Below are 12,449 nucleotides of genomic sequence, written 5' to 3' on the forward strand. Positions count from 1 at the left end.
TTTTATAAAAGGAAAACCACAAGCATTTATGTTGAACTTTTAATTGTGTGGCAAAACAACAGTTTTAAGTCGACTTCATTATGGGGTGAGTCGATTAAAACTCGTGGCTTTGCACAAACCATTTTCAAAGTGTGCTGTGAGATTTTCAAAGAGGAAGTTTTTCAAAACTTTGTTTAACTGTGTTACATAATCGATTATATGCAACTTGCATTTGACTAAGTCTGTTATAGTTTTGAAATTCTGTTAATGCTTATGTTAAATGTTACAATGACTATATTTTTAAATATGTTGACCAAACATTTATTGTGATTCGACTGCATTAATTGTACATTCAATTAACTGCATTGATTGCTGCTAATTGCTTTGATTGAATTGTTACATTCGACTGCATTAGTAGCTTAGTCGATTAAAATGCGTTAGAATTGTGTTTATCTATAAATTGACGCGAACTTGATTTCTGTAAGAACTTTTGTGATTCTAACATTTTGTGATATATTTTGCAGAAAGTGTATTCTTACAGAGAAAGGGGAACAACTCTTAGAAACAAGAAGTGACATGGTGATCATCTACTTATGGATTCTTGAAGAGCAAGTTAACTACACTTACAAAGGCTGATCAAATCTGCACATTGGGTGTTACTGAAAGATCAGAGGCTACAATCTTGTAAAGATTGGATTGAGGTTTCCCTGTTGTCATTACAGGAAGAAGAGCGTGCTGCGTTCTTGACTTTGAGGGTGACTCAAAGGGTTAGACTGCAGGAGAGGGGATTCTTGCTGCTAGTTTGTTTTGTATATACCTATATTTTGATTAGAGGGTTAGAGAAGTGTTTTATATTTTTGACGTGAGGTCGCTATAAAAACTTTGTTGTAAAAACCTTGATCATTATAGTGCATTGACTTCCTATGGTTGGAAGGATACTGAATGTAGGCTTTGTCGAACCAGTATAAAAACTCAGAGTTTGATCTTTCTATCCCTACACTTTTTATTCAGTCGGCTGCATACTGTATTGAATCGATTATATTTCCGCTGCATAAACAAATCTTTTTTCTTGTGTTTCAAGAAAGATTTTAAAGACATCCACTTTGCGAAAAAGCGAAAAAGATTTAAAGAAACCTTTGTTTTTACATTTCACCAATTCAGTCATTCTATTTTCAACATTAATGATTTTAGCTTTCCAAAGTGATAATATATTATATCCCAATTAATTAATTATGACTTATATTATCATAATAACCGTATTCTTAATTATTATTATTTCTCATTTATTATTATTACTCATTTATGACCTTATTATTATACATTAAAGTTAAAATTTATGTTGTGCTGGAAAATTAAAAATTTTAATAACAAATGAAACTAATCAAAATCGTGTGCTCAATGTTTAAAAATAGAAAACATATAGAAATTATTACTATCAAAAATACTATATCGGATATGAAAATCCAAGGTTTCTCTTATCACATTTTCATATTTGATACAGTGTTTTTAATAATTTTTAATTTTTATTTATATTATTTGTAAATGTTTGTTGAATTATTTTAAAATGTTTTATTATATTATTTCTAAATGTTTAATTAGGTGATTTGTATAAATTAATTTAATTTATGGAAAAATTAAATTTATTTATAATTGATAAGAAAATTTTAAAATATTTTTTAGTTATTGTTAAAATTTTATTATTTTGGTGTTTTTTTAAGTATATTAGATTATTTATAATTTTTTAATTTGTTGTATTGGTGTATGATTTTTTAATTTAATTATAAATGACTAATTTATTATTAATTTTTAATTTTGTTAACATTTTTTTATAAAGTAAAGTGTATGACTTTTTCTAATTTATTAAAAAAAATTGGTATTTAAAATTGTTATGTAAAACATTTTAGGTATTTTTGAAAGACATATATAAGTTAGTAGTATAAAAAAATATATAGGATATGGAAATCGGATAATGTTTTTCATAGTTTTCTTTTTAATTTTTAATTATATTATTTAAAAATATTTATTATATTATTTGAAAATGTTTTATTATATTAATTATAAATGTTTAATTAGATAGTTTGTTTGAATTTATTTAATTAATTTATTTAAAATTGATATGAAATCCTAATAATAAAATTAATAAAATCCTAATATTTCATTAAAAAAATAACTATACATCTTAAAATTATGAAAAATTTAAAAAAGATAAAACAAATAAAACGTTAAATAATTGAAAATAATAAAATTTAATCAAAATATAATTAACTACTTAATTACTATATATATATATATATATATATATATATATATATATATATATATCAAATCATAAAAATTTATTCACAATAAAACAATTTATAGTAAAAAAAAATATAATAAATTAAAAATCCTATTTAAAATACAATTAAATTATTCAAAATAATTAAATTAAAACTAATTCGGATTTAGAAAATCGATTTAGAAAACCGATTTTATTCTTATCGAATTTTGAAATCCACTGAACATCAAATCAGTTTTCGAAATTCGATTCATGCCTTTTCACGTTTTCAAATTCGATTTCTCATAACACAACTTCTATATAAATTTTTCTCTCCTTTCTCTCGTCCAAAGTTTCTATGTACAAATCCTAATACACATCCAACGTATTTATACATCTACAAATATGCTATAATGAAAATAAATTAAACAACGAAGGAATGAGAATACACCAATATTCAGCAGCAACGAAGATGAAGAAGAAGAAGTTGAAGAAGTGCAGTAAAAACTGCAACCAACAACCAGTACGTATTATATGTTTGATGCTTTATTCATTCATTTCTTTTCACTCATGTTATATGTTTGATGTTTGATTTCAACTGAAATATACAATCAACCAGTGCATTATTCTTTTGATTCTGTGCACATTTTTAACAGACTGTTAAAGATTAATTTTTATTCATGCGTGTTTTCCTATGAAGTAAAAAAATAGACCTTGAAATATACAATAAATATGAGAAAAAACTATTATCACGACCAACTTATTAAATTAAAAGCTAACTCCTTTGATTTTTTTTAAATTATTTTGTGACTTTACTAAAAGAACCTTACATTTTACTTAATCTGATCGTTTTCCTATCTTTATTAAAACTATTCAAATAAATGTCTATATCATTAGACCAACCCAACTAAAATTTGATTAAAATAGCATCAATTCTTTATTGGGCCAAAGAGCCTTCTAAGGCCCGTTAAAAGTAGGGGATTTCTTTTTATCTCTTTTTAATAAATAATAAAAATTCTATTTCACCCTTATTATGAAAGTTTTGCACAACCTAAAATAGGTTTTTAGATTTAGAAGTCACTTCCCAATTTTAAAATCTGAAACAACTTTTGAATTGTGCAATTGAGAATTGATTTCTAGACTTTTTAAATATCAAACTCATTAAAAAATTAAAAATCGACACACATTATTAATTTATTGTATCATAACCAAAAATTTATTTATAGAAATCAACAAAGACATTTTTAGTTATTTTCATACTAAAGAAGGTCACGAAAGGAATTATAATTCATTATTCCCTTTAAGAGATTTTTTAATAACCACTAGTCTCAGACCCGTGGATACGCACGGGTCGGTGATTTATGTTTTTTTTAATTTGTATTAAAATAATTAATATAATTATCATTATATTTAAATGAATAATTTATTTCTTTGGTTGTATTTAAGAGTTATAATTATTTATAGTTATAAATATAATATTTAAATAAAAATTTCACTAATATGAAAAAAAATGTAAATAATTAATTATTAGTCTTTTTTATAACAAATTAATTAAAAATAAATAACTTTGTTTTAATATTGATTTTTTAAATTAAAGTAATGGATTATAGAAAGTACAACTAGTAATACTAATACTAATAATAATGATGAATTATACTAATTATAATAATGAAAATAAAAAATAAATAATAATACAAATTATGATAAGATTATAAAAACATATTTTGATTTGTTTGTTTTAAATTATTAAATTTATAATTAATTTTTTGAGTTATGTATTATATTGAATTGAACTGCATATGTATGGATAGTTGTTAAATAAGATGTTGTCATGTGCCATCTGATTCGTCTAAAATAAATAAAATGCAAAGTTGATGTTAAATTTTTTAAATAAAAATACGTATAGATATACACAAATTGAAAGACAAAAGAATATTAAAAAATGTATTGACATATGAAATGAAAGCAAAATAAAATTAAACTTATAATATTATATTCAAAAGTAACATGTAGATATAAATAAAAGGTAACGGTAACGTAATTCCTGCTAATAAAAGCTAGAATAACCTAAATCTAGGTTAATTTTTTTAAACAGAAATACATGCTATATTGTTATCAATACAAACATTAAATGTATTATTAATTTGTACACACAATTTCTTTTGTCTGGAAATATGTATTTAGGTATGAATTTATTTGTATAAATTTATAAAATTGACATAATAATTAATTAATGATATATAGTAAATCAATATTGTTATATGATTAAAGTTTACAACTAGAGTTTTGAAGCATATATTATATTAAAATAAAATAAATATGCACATATAGTTGCTAAAGTAAAATATAGCCATAATTTAAAATATGATATCAAAATGTAATACTCAATTTAAAACATAGAATTAACACAAATTACACAATTTAATATAAAACTTCATTATTTATTGACTTGTCATCAATTCTATTAAAATTTCTACTTTAAACCTTATCATTTTCTATATTTATAAACCTAATATCAATAAAGAAAATATAAAATTTTATTATTTTTTTATTATCTAAGAATATCTCAATATAGCTTTTAATTTATAATAATATAACAACATAAAAAACTATCAATTAATATATAACAATATCTAATAATATATTTTTTTAATTGAATAATTTTAAAAAAAATCTTATTTCAATCTTTTAAATTATAAATAGAAAATTCATTCATCTTTTACATATTTTTTAAATTAAAATTTGTAGATCTTACATTATCTCCACCAAAATAAATTTTCATCTTAAAAATATACTGACTAGTGAAAGATAATAATATGTTTTTTCTTATGTCTTCCTCTGATAACACGATAACTCAAAATGAAATTAAGAAAACACAACAACATATTCATATACACTAACAAATAGTCAGATTATATCACAATACTTATTCAATCATGTTCAGTGATAACTAATGCTTATATTCTAAAATAAATAAAGTGGACATTAGATCCCAACATCAATAACTAAATAAACAAGTTATTGCATTTGGTCGTGATATTTATCTCGATGTCCGAGATATCTATATTAAATTTTGGTAAGGAAACCATTATATAAAAAACCTAACATATAATTGATAAAAACGATTAGGTTTTTTTTAGCCCAACTGCATTAAAAATATGGTAGTGTCAAATAAAGTAAAGTTATATATATATATATATATATATATATATATATATATATATATATGTGTGTGTGTGTGTAAAAGAGACATTGGTTAGCTAACATTTTATTTTTGTAACAACTGGAGTCTATTAATAAGATGTTGATAATTTTAATTTTTACTATTATCTTTGTCATATTTTATTAACAAAATCAATTTTGTTATTTTTTTTCTTAATCTTCAATTTTATCTTATTTTTATAAATAATTACATTTTGGGTTAGACTAATCCAATTGTACCACTAATTCCTATTCTTTTATATCTAATTTAGTGACACTAAGCTTTTTGCATCAAACCAAAGAAGTTCACAACTCACCAAGGTAGAAAATACCTAATGGACACTGACCCATTAATTGTCTTAAATGCTATAGTTCATAAAGGGAGTTTGTTTATAAGGGGTTTAAGGAATTAATTCTTAATAAGAAAACCTAAGTTCATTCTACTTAGGGTTCAAATAGACTTGTGGGTTGACATTAGCATATTAACGGAAATGACATTAGTTTTTTTATGCACCCATACCAATTCTACCCTTTTTTAATTCGTAAGTGTCTTTAACTTCCAAAGTTCATCTTTATCATTTATGTATTAGTTTACTTTATTGCACATAATTTGAAATTATGGAACTATTCTTTAGTCTCAATTAGTTATTAATTATTGATGATTTACGTAAGTATTTTAGAAAATGATGTTCGATATTACTGGTTACTACTTGAATGATTTGATACACTTGTCAATGAATTAACAAGTTTTTTATGTCGTTGTCGGGGACCCATGTTTAATACTATACTAGTGTTCGATTTTTAACCTATTTAGACTTTATTCTTTTATTCATAATTTATTATTTTTCTTGTAATTAGATAATTAAATTATTTCGCTAACTTGTGGCTCTAGTTTTGTTGTTCTCTAGTGTATAGAGGCTAACATCCATACAAGAAGGATTATGTCTTTAAAACCATTCATTGCAAACCCTAAGATTGAGAAAACAACTTGAAGCAACAATAATGACATAAGGAGACAACGAACTCTAGCACAATAAGTTGCCCTTGACTCTCCTTCTTCTGCTACTACTCCCATCATCTCAATAGTTTGATATTTCTTTTGAAGATGTGATGGCTAGAGCGGGACAACCTCCAAGGAGAACCATAAGGGACTTAATCACTTACATAAGCCTGAGAAATTTCTCAAGTATTGTGAGGCCCACTATGAGTGAGAAACTTGCAGAAATGAAGCTTTCTCTTTTGCATAAATGAAACTTTGGAGAGATTTAAAGTTTTGCTAAGAAATTGTCTCAGTCCCTTTTTTAATTTAGAAATGCAATTGCAAACCTTAGATAATGGGTTGCAACCACAAACTAAGATAATACTAGATGCATCTTTTGGTGGTTTGATGCTCTTTAAGATTGTTGAAGAAGTCATCATGATGAGAAGACACCATGGCTTCCATCGACTTGCAGAGACAAAATGATAGGACACGAACACAAAAGAGGGGAGTCTTAGAGCTTAATTCTCATTATTCCCTATTGTCTCAAAACAAGCTTCTCTCTCAATAGATGAAACTCCTTAATCAACACATGGACAAGTTGTTGCCTCAATAGTTTCAAGTTATGCAAGTTAATGCCCAACCACCTCAACAAGTGATGAAATGTGACTTTTGTGGAGGTGACCTTCCTAATAGTCATTGCTAAGATCTTGGTGGTTCCCAAGGTGAAGAAGATAATTATATGGGAAACCAAGGACACCAAATTTCTTTAACAACTCTTTCCTTAATTCTTCCAATCAAGGGTGGATACAAATACAATGCGTCTCGAGTAGGTGAAATCCCTCTCAACAATACCTATCTGTGCATGAGTGCACTGATAAGCTTGATAATTACTTATTATTCACACTTAGTAAAACCCCTTATTTATCTTTTTATCATGTATTTTGTGTTGAGTTTCATGAAAATATGCAAGACTTGTATATAGATGTTATAGATTTATATACTCATATGTTTTTAGGTTAATTTGCCAGAATTTGAAAAATTGAAGCATTTTAAAGTACAATTGCCAGAAGTGGCTCCACTAGCCCAAGAAGAGCTTAACAGCGCAAGTCTAGTTAGAGGATTTGGTGGTCCAATGAGAAATCACTTTTTGGTGACCCTTTAAAGTGTAGAGAGTTGAAGAAAAGGATAATTTTGGACATGGGAACACTGTTGAAGCTCAAGACATAGGTTAAGGCACTTCTAGGGCTCAAGACCTTCATCTTCCTTCATCCTTTTCATCATCCAATTCATCCTTATGTTCTAGAATGTATAAAAGTAGCTAAACTCCATTTCATTGGGGTTGGATGTAATGTATATAAAATTTTTGTAGTTCTTTTTATGAAATAGAATATCTTTCATATCTCTTGTGTTTTATTTTTTATTCACTTCCATAGTGGAATATCTTTGCTATTTGGTGGTATCTAATCATTGAAATTTTTTTTGGAAGCTAGACATGGATAGAACAACCAAGAGGCCTGACTCTAGACATAGACCAAGGCTCTTGGTCATTCTAGACATCTTTTCTTAATGCAAATCTTGTGTTTGAATATCTAAGGGATTAATATTTTTACATAAAGGTTTAGGACTTGCTTCTAAGGAATTATGGCTTGTATACTTGTGATTTGAATGCTTGAATATGTTAGAGATATATTGGATGGATGAATGATTAGAGTTTGGGTCATGATATCCAACCCCGATGAGTCTTTACCCATATCGTTTTATAATCTTTATATTCAGTAACTTTACATGTTTCTGGTATATTTGAACCAATTATTGTTTATATTCATGGTTTAAAAAAATAGAAATCCCTATGGAGACAATATCTAGACTTATAATCTATATTACTTGAACGATTCGGTGCACTTATCAAAGATTTAACATGTATTACAAAGCTAGAAGAGATTGTTCATGCAACAATCCCTTCAAAATCAAAAGAACATTGATGCTTCTAAAAAAAGTTGGAGGTGTGATAATGTTAATTTTTACCATTATTGAGTCTCATTTTATTGACAAGATCAGTCCTCTATATTGCTTGCTTAAATTCTTACTTTTATGTCCCTTTTCTTAATAGTTATATTTTCGGCTACACTATTCGTTTTATACTTCTAATAACCTCTTTTTGTAGCTAATTTTGCATTAGGCAGATCCTCTACTAAACCGAAGAGTTTGGCAACCCAGAGAAGCAAGAGGAACAGTAAAAAGGGAAGTTCTTAAAGTCTAGGAGCATTGGGCGCCACCTCTTTGTCGCTAGGTGAGCGTATTCCAGAGGCCTCAGTGTTGAGCGCTCTTCACCACTTGCTAAGCATCTAACTACAAAAAAACATCTAGGGTAGCCCTGAAGGCCAACGCTAAGCGGTAGAGCCCTGGTGTTGAGCGGTGCCTTTGCTGATGTGTCAAAATGAGCTTATATATTCAAGTTTTCTCGAAGGAAATCAGCTTTGAGGCACCAACATTCTGTTTGGAGCTCATGGAGGCTTCTTGGTGAAGGTGCGAGGAAACACTAGAAGGGGGAGGGGGGGTTGAAAAGTGCTTTCAAAATTTTCGCAACTTGCTATTTGATCATAATGTAGATGACACTTGTGTGCTATCACTAGTATAAAAATAGTGTACAACGTCGAATATTTTTTGCCTTTCACGTCGAATTCGAGAACGATGTCATATCGAAAGACATTAAATTGATGTTGAATTTTAAAAATTCAACGTTAATTTAACGTTGAATTTTGTCAATATACAACGTTAATTTAACGTCGAATTTTGTCAATATACGACGTTAATCAATTTTATTTATTTTTTTAATTAATTGTAATCTTTTTTTACAACTCTACGAGACCTGAAAAACAAAACTATGAACGGTAATATAGGATTAACAACAAATAACAATAACAAACAATAAACAAGTTCAATCAAACAACAAACAAGTTCAATCAAACAACAAACAAGTTCAATCAAACAACAACAACAAACAAGTTCAACTAACCAACAACAACAAACAAGTTAAAAAAAATAAGAAACAAGTTCAACAAATAAGTTTTTCAAAACGAAAACGAAAACTAATCTTCAAAAGGTAGGTTCATCAGAATAAAGTGTTGCCACTAGTGAGAGAGAAAACAAAATGCGCTTATGAAGAACAATAACACGAAAATAATCGGTGAAAACAAACGAAAATCATACTTAAAGTAGTTAATTAACATGCATTTGTATCAAATGAAAGAAAGATTACATGTGATGGTCGTCAAACTTCGTTCGAGAAAAGTTTGAGTAGAGAAGAGGGTCTCGCGCTCTAAGATAAAGTGAATGAATTTTCAATCTCCCGCTCAAATTTTTATTGAATTCACTAACCTTTTGACGTCTAGCGCTGAGGCATTCAACATTTTATATCCTTTTACGTCGAATTATAATTCTAAACGACGTTGAACGTGTGACATTATACACTATTTTTACACTATTAAGATTATGTTTGGTTAGTAAACGTTGTGCTAGTGAGATCGTTTAGTTGATCAATTTAGCGCATCCAAGTCAGAGTGTAGACAATAACCTTAAGTGTTGTAAAGCATGTTATAAGAGAGTGAGCTTAGAGAGAGGTTAATAAACTACATCGTTTATTAATAGACAAAATCACACAAGATGTTTTATACTGGTTCACCTATTAAGGATACGTCTAGTTCTCCTCTAAATTAACTTAAAGGGTTCCAATGAAGTACAATTGAGTTTAACTTACTCTTGATTGCTTACTATTATTCACCACTTCTGGTATCTTATACGCTCTCAATGCCTTTTGAGAAACCCGTCTAGTTTAGTTGAGTATTCACACCACTCCTGGTACTCAGCAACCCGCTGAGATTTCCTTGAGTATTTGCACTTCTCTTAGTACTTAGCAACCTACTGAGATTTTCTTGAGTATTCGCACCACTCCTGGTACTCAACAACCTGCCGAGATTTCATTGAGTTTCATCCACTCTTAGTTGTGTAGTATTCTCCATCACTTCTGGTATCCCTGATCAACAAATAACCTTCAATTATCCTAGATCAGTTGAGTATTAGCACCAATCCTAGTATCCCTGATCAACGAATAACCTTCAGTTATCCTAAATCATTTGAGTATTAGCCCCACTCCTGGTACTAGACGATCTTGCCTAGATTTCCTTAACTTGTTAGAGTTAAGTTGTAAGTGTTTTGATTATCTTTAGAATTGTAATCATAGATTGCTCACAAGTCATTCAGACCATTACTCTCATCAAGAGGATATATTTACAATACAAAGCAGTCTAAACACTCACAAATGCTTCTCTCATTTATCTTTTTCTCTCTTTACAATAATAAACATACAATACAATGAAGTGTAAGAGGGATGCTTTACTTTTCTCTTTCTCTCATGTGATAAGTTTAACCAGATATTACAATGAATCTTGAGAGACTCTCTGCTGTATTTCACTTTTTCACTCTCTCTCTTCTATCTTCAAGTGGGTGTTCTGATGAAGCTTGAGAGTTTTCTTCTTTTCTTGAGCTCTTCTCTTTCTCCTTTTCCTTTATAGGACTATTTAAGCATTAACAACTTAAAGGGATTTCCTTGCTCAATGGATGATGAGATATCTTTATATCTTCATATTTTCTCTCTTCTTCATTATCATCTTCTTTATTTTTCCGGTCTTTTATTTATACACCTTGTGGATACAACTGTTGTGATGATACTTGTCTTCTAAATTTGGCATTGTGACCGTTTGATGAAGCTTGTCTTGAGAATTTTTCCTTTCTGGATATTTATGTAGGTGTAAGTCATAGGTTGATGTCTTTTGTTAGAGCAAATGTGCTTTTAAGAACTTTTATCAAAAGTGATATTGACTTGTCTTTTGGCACAACTTTTGATAATCTGATTAGTGCTCCTTTTTGTCTTTTTCTCAACGTTCATTTTGATATCTATAAAATGAGAGTTCGTAGTGATTTTCTTGCATAAGATAGCAACATGCGTAACAGATATATTTCAATGTTTTAAAATGTTTTTTATCTTTGGTTTGTGCTTATGCTTTCCTGTTTATTATTTTTGTTTGAGAGTATTTTGGTGTTTTGTTTAGACATGGTTTTATTATTTTCGTTTCCTATAGAAGGCATTCCATGAATGTCTTTTCCTATTACCTACTTCTGATTGGATTTGATGTGTCATTAGTTTATCAGATATCACTTTTGTTGTTTTTGAATGTTGAACATTTAATGTCATTTAATGCTTGCTCAGAACAACAAGGTGCATTCTAATTTTCTATCGTTAGGTAGCTTTTTACAAATAAGTTCTTTTCCTTGAAGGTACCAAGCATAGATATACACTTCATCAAAAGATAAGGTACTTGTAGAGCTCATGGTATCGTCTGTTTAAGTGAATGCTTCTTTAGATTTTGTCACTAGACAGATAACGTTTAGCTTGTTGAAGCTTCTTTATATTTTTAAGTCTTTTAATTTATTTTGTCAAAGATATTGTCTCGACCTATTTTGTTTTCGAGAGAACTCAGATACCTATTCCAGGTATTATAAGCATTGAGTGTTTAGCTCAATCTCCTTTGGATGCTTTTAGACAAGACGTCGTCTAGCCATGCGTCTGAGTGTTTTAACCTAGATGTTTTCCTATTCCTAAGACTTAAGTGTTTTCCTAGGTTTTTCTTTGTTTGGGGATTCTGGTTCTAGGTGGTATGTTTGGGTTTCACGCTCTAAGTCTTTTTGTTTTCACCTTAAGTTTTTCTGATCATTATCTTAAGTTATTTTTGTTATCTAGAATCTTGAGTTGGTTTTCTTTGGTTTACATCTTAAGTTTCTTCTTGTATTTTTGCCCTAAGTTTCTTAGCCTAGTTTTTCTTTTGTTTAATCCTTTCCCCTAGTAGGTCATCTATAACTTTTAGGCATGTTCTTTCTAACTAGAGTTTTATCCTATTGTTCCATACCTTTGTCTTCTATTTTATCTTTGTGAGGTTGTGATTTCATTGGTTGTTCTTGGGTCATTACTTGGTG

This window comes from Vigna angularis, chromosome 2 (assembly GCF_016808095.1).
Source record: "Vigna angularis cultivar LongXiaoDou No.4 chromosome 2, ASM1680809v1, whole genome shotgun sequence".
In the NCBI taxonomy this organism is placed as follows: domain Eukaryota; kingdom Viridiplantae; phylum Streptophyta; class Magnoliopsida; order Fabales; family Fabaceae; genus Vigna; species Vigna angularis.